General features: G+C 39.7%; 1 protein-coding gene across 1 annotated transcript in view; it reads left to right on the top strand.

Moving 5' to 3' along the window:
• Window positions 1-4795: 4795 nt before the first annotated feature.
• Window positions 4796-11546, top strand: part of LOC109962712 (cadherin-20-like) — a 65206-nt gene continuing 58455 nt past the window's right edge. The window contains exon 1 of the mRNA XM_020604650.1: window positions 4796-5176. The gene's annotated coding sequence lies outside the window, so the exon portion shown is untranslated. The remainder of the gene's footprint in view (window positions 5177-11546) is intronic.

Below are 11546 nucleotides of genomic sequence, written 5' to 3'. Positions count from 1 at the left end.
CGAGATCTCTATAGAAGTTATATCGCAGAGTTGAAAGAAAATGGAGGGGTTCTAGACAAACTGGGAGGGTGAAGCATCTAAAGAAGACTTTTAGTTAAGCAGTGAGAACAGACAGAGGAACATATTATAATTAATAAACACAGATATAACCCTGAGACTCCTCTTTGATGCTGTATACAAGTCACACCTCATTCATTCTCCTTTTATTATTGAAACTTCATTTGAAAAATGTTGATATTTTCATCTCTTTTTTTGTTCAAGCAAAGTCCAAAACATCAGAAATAATATTTTATCTGTACTCCAACTGTCTTTGTGCCAAAATATCCTAACATAAACCAAGAACTGAACATCTTATATTACTGAGACCATTAACAAAATGAAGAACTCCTCCCTCTCTCTTTGTATCATTCCAAGAAACCCTGTCAATTTCTGATGGATTTGTTCAGCTCCTCGCTTTCATCTGCTTTGTTTCTGATTGCATTAAAACTCTATACAACTTCTCCATAAAAAAAAAAAAAATTGCTAGACTCATGTACTAAAATTACTGGCCAATCTCAAAATTGCCATATATATTAATAAAGAAAAATGCAGTAAGGCAGATCATTTCCTATATGTAAGACCTGTGACACACGCAGCCAATGTCGGGCTGTTGGAGAGCGCCTTCCGGGGCTCGTCTTCCTGGTGTGTCCTGCACCGTTGGCACTAGTCAGACCCTGTCGGTGACCCTGTCAACCCAACTGGCCCAGACAAAGGTGACATGAGGCGAGGCAGCAGTTGGCCTACATCGCTGCTAGTTCTTTCACCTCGGCTTGGTGTGCCTTTGTCCTCAGAACTTTCACTCAGTTTGACAGGCTTCATACAATGAAAACTGCACTCCTTAAAGTTTTAAATGATCATCTTGTACCCGTTGACTGTGGCCAGTACTTTTGATTGTAATAAAAATTAGGTGGGAATATTGGCTTGGCTTTTTGTTCTTGTCTTTGGGGAGTGTTATTTGTGTGGTTTAGATGAATAGAAACTTGTTTCACTTCAGCCTGTCAGTATGTCTGAGGTGTCAATGTTTACATTAAAACAAGCCACATGTGTTTCTCCTAACTACATGACACAACAGATTAACTTCTAAATCAATGTCAGGCTTTAGAAGAATTAAATTGGGATTATTGTATATTTTTCTCATTGTCAACTGCTTCCAAGCAACAACAACAACAAACCATTACTCCATTTTTATCCTACCTTATCAGAAGCACTCCACGTCCACTGGTTCCTACTGAAGAGCTAAAAATAAGTTACAAAAATAGAGCTGATTAAAAAAGTAATTTTGTAGAGAAAAACTGTTTGTGCATTTGATTATTTTCAGAAGTGGATTAATACGCATTTGGTGTTTTAGTGAGTATTTCTCTTAGCAGGACACTGTGTGTGGGATTGAGTCCAAATAAACTACAGTGCAACGTGTTTGTTCATGGTAATGAAGAAACATGTCTTCTGGTGCAAAAGTGTGACTCACTGATGTGTTTTTAATAGTTTTTGGACAGCAATGGAGCTCTATGGCACAAAGCAATAATACTGTGTATCAGGCTTTGCACACACACAATACTTATTAAAATGATGCATTTGATGCTGGTTTTATTATTTTTCCTGGGATCTGTAAGAAAAATATGAAGTATTAAAAGTGTATCCTTTAACTGAGTGCTTAGATCACAGTGATTAAGGCAGCAAGTAAACCAACTGACAAAACATAGTAACAGTTCATAAAAGTTATGATTGCTGAAAACAACAATCGCCTGGAATATGAAATATTTTAAGATTTTTTTATCTAACAGAAAGCAAAAACTGAGTATCAACCTATGATCTACAGAAGGTTGGGATGACTCCAACAGACAAAATAAGGAGGTCAGGGTTACCGGAAACCGTCAGCAACGGTGTGGGGGAAGATATCTGTGCAAAAATAACATACTGTGCTCAATATTTAATGATTTCTTTCCCTGACACTTTCTGTTTCTGCACCTTTGACAGTTAATACCAGCATAATACTCACTTTGCCTTTTTCCTTTTTGCCTTCATTTTTTATATCTATCTATCTCGCTCTTACTTTTGTTTCATCTCTGTCTCCGTGCGGGTTTACCGTGCTGCTCTAATTGTTTTCTCATCTTAGTCTCTGGGGATGTGTAGGAAAGGCCTTATTATCCTGACTGATCGATGTGATTTATAGGTTTCGGGAGTGAGACATGCAAACTTTCTCATCTCCGGAGGATAAACTGAAGAAATCAATCACACACACAGACACACACTCACTGTGTGTGGGGACCAATCCAAACCTGAAAACTGTCATCATGGAAGCAGTAGCGCTCTTCTACTCCAGCCACTTCGTCCAAGTTTTTCTGTTTCTCCCAAATCTTCAGTTTAAGAGTTTTTTATTTAAGTGCTTCATGTGCGTATGCTAAAAATAAAGTTGCTTGATCAACTGAAACACCTGGAGATTTTTTTGTACACTACTTTTTTTTATCTTGCCCTACAGTCACGCTGATTAATGTATTTATGCCATTGCATTGTGCAGTAATTTGCCATGATGCAGATGGCGTCCTTGTTAACATAATCACATTGGTCCTCATGGGGACAGCAGGAAATCACTTCGGCGTGGAGATATTTCCTACCATGTTTTGATGGTAATTGCTGTCATTTCTTTTGCACAGATTTGTGGGGGGGGGGTTTAGCCAAAGATGTTTGTTAAACAAAAGAACGCACCCCTGAGTCAATGCTGATGTCTTCGAGCTAGACTCCATTGTGAAGTCTCTGGAGTACAAGTCAAGTCTCATGTTTCCAACTGGAGAGAGTTGTGTCTGTTATTTGGCTTAGCTTCAGTGACATAAATACAGTAGACAAAATAATACCTGTCAGTAAGCCACAAACTACATCTTCCAGACTGATCATACAGGTGAATCAACATCTCACAAAAAGGGTTTCAACTAAAAAAACATTATCACTTTGAGGACAGGGAATTTATTGCCAGACTGTTCTGCATTACCTTTAACTGCATGCACTTAATAAACTGAGAAACTGAGCGCTGATTTACTGCAGACCTGTAGTGTTTGATTTGGATTAAAGTTGTTCTGACTTGGCCTGTCCACCTGCCAGAGAGCTGTGTGAAATCAAGCAGTGTTCGTCAAAGCATCTGGATCAGTGCGTTTTCATATTCAGAACCAGTCTGTAGGCTAAACAGACAGGAAACCTGACGTGTAACATGTGTCAAAGACTAACTCATCTCCAGTGCTGAGAAGCTGAAATGTAATAGGTTACAGATTACTAATTACCCTGTTAGAAATGTTACAAGTAATGTAACTATTTTAATCACTTCAAAGTAACTTATTACTTTTAATTACTCTTTTGTATATTTTTCTAAAAATATTTTCAACTTGGCAATAACAAAATAAGCATTATTTTAAGCTTTTTACCCAAAAGAACATATTTGACTGTAACCCTTCGCAAACACCAACATTTTGAGTAGTAACTGTAATCTAATTACATATTTTCTCTAAGTAACAGGGGTTACAAATATATCCGCCAAATCTGGATTAAATAACTCATACAACAGACTTTGGCTGATGTGAAGCATCCACGTATTATTAAATTTAACTTCTAGAGAACCTCATTTCCTGATTTAGAGTGAGTACTACTGCATGTTGATGTGAATGATTCCTACCAGTTGGAAACTGATAACTACAGCAATGTAATAATATGTTAATGCCAACAACATGTATGCAGTATTATTGCGAATGGCCTCAGGAAGTTCTCCCTAAACCATGCAGGACAGTGCAAACAGCAGCAGAACATGTGCCTGCATGATTAAGTTCCTCCTGTTGAAACTGTTTGGTTTATTCAGAGCGATTAACAACCAAACTGCTTTGCATGTGTCAACATACTTCATCCATAACCTTGATCTCAGTGTGTTTCCTTAGAAGAAAACAAATGATTGGCCATAACCTCTTTGCAATCAAATCCGAGTCACAGTTACCGAGGCTTGACATGAAATTAAAGACTAAACGTGGCTTAACTTGAGATAACCACTTTGACTTTAAATGAGAGATCTGAACATCGACTCCGACTGTTTTTGCTGACATATGAACATCTGTGGATTCACGAGACACCAGTTGATGAGCTCATTGGAAATGCTCCTTACCCTGCGGGGACACAAACTGTCGCTGGATGATTTCTGTTTTCCAATGACTCAATATTTCAATTAGCTCCAGTTAGACTTGTTTAAGGACAATTAATCATTAATTAACCAAGGGAGGAGGGTGCCAAATATTTACCTATTAATCATACACATTTCTCCCATTGCTCATGATTATTTTATGAGACAGTTTTTTTATAATGTGTGCTCATGTGTGCAGCATTCTAATCTAACGTAGTGGCGTCCCTGATTGCACATTCATCATCGATGTTAGACCGTAATCTTCTGTCACTGTTGTACCAGTGTGGTGATAAAAGCCAGTGAGGAGCAGGGACCACGAAGGTAATAGACTCTCACCTCCCCTAAAAAGAACTGATTGTACTGTTTAGGAGGGTCACATACACAGAGATAAGGGTCGCTGCAAAAGCAAGAACAAAAGACAAACTGGAACCAAAGCATGTGTTTTGAGTCCTGTGGGGTAATTCAGTGCCTTTCAGCTACAACTGCCATGTTTAAATATTCATGAGCCATAGAGGGATGGAGAGAGAGAGGGAGAGGCAGACAAACAAGGGGAATGGATGGAGCAACAGGACAGCGCTCAGACACGAGAGGGAGAGCTAGAGAGGCAGCTGCTGTGTGAGCTCATCCACACCGCTCTGAGCAGGTAGAGCGAGCACAGGCAACAGAGATAGAGGCGGTGAGAGAGTCAGAGCGCCGGCAGAAAGGAAGGTCTGTTTTTTCACCTGAAGATTACTTTGTCCCACTGTCCACTCACCCTGAGTGCTGGAAGGAGCAAAGAGGAGGAGGGAGCTGAGTTGATCTGGAAGTGTCAGCTCTTGCTCTCTGGTCATTTTTTCTTCTCCTGCATGAGGGTCAGCTGGACTTCTCTGCAAAAACTCCAGTGATCAGACTGCAACAAAAAGACAGAAACAGACACGGACAAGGTCAGAAGGGGAGAAAGTGAGGAAACGGCAGTAAAGGAAAGGAAGCTGACTGAAAACCTAAGAGGTAGGGCTTATAGGTTTTATGTTTCTGAGCTCATACTGCACCATCTCAAGTATGTTTACTTACACCTGGGGTACTATATCATCATTATCTGATATTGACTCGTTGCACTTAATGATCAGAACAACCTGCTGCAAGGTAAGTCTTCAAATGCTGCATTTAAGAGCATGCATGAAGCGTGTCTCCTTCCAGTTTGTGTTTCTGCAGTCATGGATGTGTTGACTTTGGACAGCAGCAGTAATGTGCACTCGTTTTATTTAACAGAGTCTCATCTAGTGAAAATGATGCAACAATTAGGTAAAGTTGAGCAGTGAAAAGAGAAAGTGTTTTTTGTTAATACAAGCTACAAGAGGCCATGACAAGAAAAATCAGAACGAGAGAGGAAGACATGAAAAGACGCTGGAGGACAGGGAGAAACTGGGAGTGGGAATCAGCAGGGGGGAGGCATAGACAGAAACACAAGTGTAAAGGAGAGATGGACTGACAAAGATAGAGAGCGTAAAAGAAGAATAGGAGGCGGGGAGATGAGGACTGGAGTGGTGGGGGCTCAGTGGCAGCCAACTTAGTAACCAAGGCAGCTGACATGAAGGAGAGCCAACGGGGGACAGTGGGATTTCTATTTTTCACTCTCACTAAGATACGCCAGGGCTCTGCCAAGTCCCCTGTCTCATCCCCCACGGATAAAGATTTCATTGTGCAGCGCCGTGATTCATTGAGCATCTACATGTACTCTCCCCTGGCCACACTTAACTCTCTTACACTCCTTTTCTCCCTGGACTCCCTTTACGCTCCAGATGATACTCTGCAGCGCCTGCTCCTCCCGTCTCGCTTTCATTACAGTCTCAATTGGCCTGATAATCAGCTCAGCTCGTTTTGTGTCAACAGTCGTATTTTGTAAAGCTCCACAGTGAATAACAAACATCCTCTATGATTCTTATAGGAGGATTTCTTTCTAAAGGGACACCCTTAGACAAAATGGGAGTTTGTCAACCTTGATTTTGGGATGTTGTCTCTCCAGACACAGCTGAGTCTCAGGAGATACAGTATAATAGATATAAACTTAGCAGGTATTTGGGGGTATTAAGGAAGACAGTGTTGTAAAATCATATTTTTGCAGTTTTACTGTTACTGTGAAATGTTTCAAAGTTTTCTGCCCCACAACCTTACTGTTTTGTCACCCTCGCTGCTCTCATCAGGGTTTGGCCATAGCAGGCAACTGTTTTCAGGGGAAAGGTACTAAAACCCCACTGTGTGGTACCTCCTCAGCACCAAACAGGAAACAAAGTTAGCAGCTAGGTGGTGAATATTGTGAAGCATTTACATATCTCCCTCAGGAGATAATGGAGATTAAACCAGAGCTACATTTTCCAAATTTAAGCTAAAGTTGCTCCATTACTAATGAATCTCTGAAACAGCAACTGACTAACACATTTTGCAGCATGAACTCAGAGGGCAGCTTGTTTCTGCTGCCCCCAAGTGGCCAAACAATCAGCTGTTGCAGGTTTAACCATGACAAAATCCTGAGACCTGAGTAAGTCACTGTATTGCCTAGCCTTTAGTTGACCTGACAAAGATCCAGCTGTTGCTTGGCTTGGGGTCTGGATGTATTCTTTTCAGTGATGTGATATACAAATTGCTCTCCAATTGCCTAACTGTATCCTAAATGAACTGAAGTTTTTCATTTGTTTCATTATGTGAGAAACTGGCAAAAATGTCCTCATTCTGTTCTGTCTTTGAAAACTCATGTTACTGTTCAACAACAACACATCACCTGCATTTACACATTTCATGATCTAAGTGAATCAGTAACATCCATGTGCATACATATGATGAATTTTTCTACACTTTTCTTAAATAATCACAGTTTATAAAATCTAAATTTTTTCATATAGTACTTTAAAAACAACTTGTTGAACACAGTACTTTGCATAAGCCACATACAAATAAAATAAAATAAAGAGTGAGAAACGCAACAATAAAACATTCAAAAAGGAGAAATGTCAACTCCACTATGATCCAAAGGCCATGAAAAATAAATATGTTGTAAGCAGTAACGTAAAGCCTGGCAGATCCATTGAAGATCCAGTATTATTTGGTGAACTGTTCCACAGTTTTGGGGCTATTACAGCAAAAGTGCAGTCACACCAGCGCTTGTATCTAGCCTTTGGTATGTCTAAAAGAAACTGACTGGAAGGCAGTGGTGAGAAGCCAGAATAGGGGGTTATGTGGTCATGTTTATGAATACTTGTCAGCAGATGAGCAGCTGTGTTTTGAACCTGCTAGAGATGTGAAAGGGAAGACTGATCATTTCCAGAGTACAGTGCATTTTTTAATATTGAATTGTGTAATAGGTCACAGTAGCTGCCAAGGTATCGGTAAAGGTGATAACTCAAGTTAGAGAAAGCTGTATTTATACAGTTTTTACATGCGTTCACTGCATTAGTCTTTTCATGTCTTTCTCCACAATGAAGATCAAGTCCTCACCTCTTTAGGTGAAGGGCTGGTAAAAGGCTTTTTATCGTTTCCAAGATGTGAAACACTTTGCTTGTGTTGCAATCAATAGTCCAGTAAATTCTTAATTGAATGACTTCAGAGTCTCAAGCCTGTTGGTGCTTTATGGGCTACCAGAAGGCGCCTTTGAGAGCACACACAATAACAAGAATCCCACGGGTATTGTTGTGGTCTAGGGAAACGCCATGTCAGTCAGACAGGCCTGGCAGGCGACGGCGGTGGTAGGAGCTTGTTAGAGCTTGTACACCTGCCATGCTACCCTCGAGCCAATGCAGGTGTCATATTACCTCCAATTAGCTTTTGTTCCTTTAAAACACCTTTTGTGTCTCACCTGATCACTATGCAGCATGTTTTCTCAGTGTTATTTGATACCAAGGAGCAGTGCTGTAGATGAGCTCACAGTGATCAAAGATGGGAAGCAACCTTCAGGCTTTCCGGGTAGCTGTCCAAAAGAGATGTATGTTTTTTCTGCACAAACCCCCCTTGTGGTATTTTGTAGCAGAGTGAATCCCTTTGTTGGAGCTGTAAGTCATCTGTCTGAGCTGCTGATGGATGGACTCATCTCAGCGCCCTTACCTCCACTTCTACAAAGGGAAAACACTACAATGCATTCTTTTGGTCAGTTTTCTAAGTGTCATGCTTGTTTCACATTGCAGAATCCTTGTTAGCCAATTTGTCTACAATGAAAAGCATGTATATAATGTGTTCTATACTTAGAGTACATATGGTTTTACAACAGTAATCCTCCTGAAGTGAAAGGAAGGAGTCTTTTTGACAGGACTGTGAAACTAAATCAATAAGGCCAAACATTCTTATTTCATTTTATTCATAACAACATGCTTGTTTCACCACTGCATTTCAATACATGCTCTCAGCAAAGCTATTTGGGTAGTCCTAAAGCAGTGAAGAGCTCCTTATAGGGGGCTGCTGTGTCAACAAATTTCTGTTTACAAAAATGTGCTTTACAAATCATCCAAAACTTTCTCCGTTTACTTCTATACTTCGCTGCTCCTCATCCTTATCAAAATAGTTTTGAATCCAAGTGGCTTGGCTGGTCAATAACACATACCAAGGGTTGTAATGTGACACTGGCACTACCTTGAACATATAATACTTATTTTTTGTGGTCTATTTGTTGATTTGTACCTAGAAAATGCTTGTATAGAAACTATTCAAGTTTCTATTCAAATTCAATCCATATTTTCTGAAAATCTGCCCACAAACATGGCATTAATATGGGTTTTCTAAACCTCAAATGATGAGAAACATCATGTTTAAAAAATGTTTGTTTTGTTTTATGTATTACTTTGAGGAATGTAAAACTTCTCACCACTCCACACAGATCTGAAGTTTTGGTGCATTGCAGTTCGTGTAATATATGGGGTTATTTGTTCCATTTTGGTTTTTCAACATATCAACCTTTTCTTAAATTTATGGTGCTTCCACTCAGGTGTTTCAATTAAAAATGAAAAAGGTGCATGAAGGTAGATAGAAATGTACCTAGCTTCTACAAAATAACTGCTTCTTTGAGGGGCTAATCCAAAAACATTGTAGTACAACTTGTAGTACCACCCTTTACTAAATAGTTAAAGATAAACTGTCAGATCTTGTTCCAACAGAGCACATTCTGTCTTGAGATAGATGGATAGATAGATACATACATGGATAGATGGGTAGATAGATACATGGATAGATAGATATGCAGTGAATTAACAATAAAATGTAACAAATACCACTTTTCTAGAAGCACCTAAACTATGCACATGGTAGACTAACAGACCGAGGTATACATTTAATTTAAAATGTATTATTAATTAAAACTGTTAGTTCCAACACAGATAGTTCAACACCACGACCTTAAACATCATCTACAGCAAATAAAGTTAATTCCTCTGGTATTACAAACTTTAAACACAGGCAGCATTCCCACTTTCCCCTCAGTGTATATACTGCACAATAATACTTACAGTATCTAATGCAGGCAAGTGCACGAGCCATTGTTTGTGTCAATTAGAACCAAGCCCTCAGTGCCTGAGCCTGATCACGCAGCAGAAGATGCAGGTTTTCATATCATTAAACTGCTCCTGCAACTCTGACAATGAACAATTCTATCCCCCTTAAGACCGAAGAAAGCGATCATGTTTTCATTTCATTTTCTACAGAACAGACTCTCAGGCAATGGATCTAATCAGAAAGAGAGTTGCTCAAAGTAACGGACAGAAACACCTCATCTCTGAAATTAATTTGAATTGATTCTCCCCAGTCCTTGTCCCTGTGTGCTGACAGGGTTTTGAGAAGGAAATTTCAAGCATTCAAGGCCACATATAAGAATCAATTTCTAAATAAAGCTGATCTGACAATGGAGCTGTCTCAATGTAGACAGGAGAGCAATCTATGCATGTACCAAATCTGACTTAACTGTTGCATGGCGACATACTGTAAAGCCCATTTATTATATTTATGTACTCCTCCTTACAGCGGATCAAGATGACAAATCACTTCTCATAACCACCAATAAGCCATAAACCTAACACACAGTGTATGATCACCTCACTGACAGGCGAAAAACAACAGCGCCTTCCTGGGTTTGTCCAACAAGTCTGCCAGCCAATACAACCGGCATAATCATTTGTCCCTTCCCTCTCATACAACCCATAGAAGCATACAACCCCACCATAATTAATAACAACACATGTCACACTTAAAAGCATTATGGACCTTTGTCATCATGGAAACAGCCATAAACACAACAGCTAGCTACCAGGTTAGCTAGCAGCGAGCAACCGGAATGATTATGAAACCATCACAGTTTTGTTATGTTTTTGCCACAAAAAATGCTTATTAGGCACAAAAACTGCTAGGTTACATTTAGGGGCAACACAACTTGATCAGATTTAGGAAAAAAAAACTATTTGTTACCTTTAGGAGCAAATACTCTTGAAAAACACAACCCATACACTGGGAATTGAACTTGGGTCTCCTGTGTGTGTGCCCATCCAACCCCACCTCCCCCTAACATGGCCTTTGTGCCTCTTTGTACTTAATTTTTTCCTTGTGTCATCATTAATAGTAATTGCCAGCCCAGTGCTGGACGTCTGAGCTTAGATGAGTGGCTTCATGAGTTTTACATGAGGGGAAAAAACTAAACAGCATGATGAGGAGGCTATCTTCACACTGAACTGTGACTAGCTTCAATCTTTCAGCAGCTAATGTGCTATTCAGACATCCTACCTACTCAGTTCTCACACTGTGGATAAGAACACCAGGAAAAGTATTGAAATTTTAAGAGCAGTCTATGATTTGCAATTAAAACTCAAAACTTCAGTAAAGGCTAAAATAGTCATCACATTGCCTAAGGTCTACAGTGTGACCTTGTTCCTGCCAGACAGTGATTTTTGGCTCAGACAGTACTCACCAATATACTCAGGCTAAATAAAACAGAGCATGGTGGGTAGTGAATTATAGTTTCTGGAGCCAGTGTGGTCTAGTCAACTGTTCTTCTATAGCAGTGGCAGGAATGAGCTGCTATAAATCTGATCCTAAGATCCATTAGTGTTCCTGCAGCTCATAGCATTAGGCTACTCTCGCCTAGTTGCCCTCTGTCAGCTACTTTTTAGACAAGTTACAATGGTAATAGCATCTGCAATGTTAGGTAATGTTAATCAATTAGTTAAATTTGCATGTATAAGTCTTTTGTTTTTCGCTCACTGAGTATGGTGTGTGTTTATGTGTGTCATTCTTGATGGTATTTGATATTCAGCTTCTGTGATGACTGTGCATGTCATAGTCAAAATTATTCAAAAAAGGCAATCACACCATGTGTACTGTGCCCGAGTCCATCTCTTCAAGAGTGCAGGGTTAC

The sequence above is a fragment of the Monopterus albus genome, unplaced genomic scaffold (genome assembly GCF_001952655.1).
Source record: "Monopterus albus unplaced genomic scaffold, M_albus_1.0 scaffold3.1, whole genome shotgun sequence".
In the NCBI taxonomy this organism is placed as follows: domain Eukaryota; kingdom Metazoa; phylum Chordata; class Actinopteri; order Synbranchiformes; family Synbranchidae; genus Monopterus; species Monopterus albus.
This window is presented reverse-complemented; position numbering and strand designations above follow the sequence as displayed.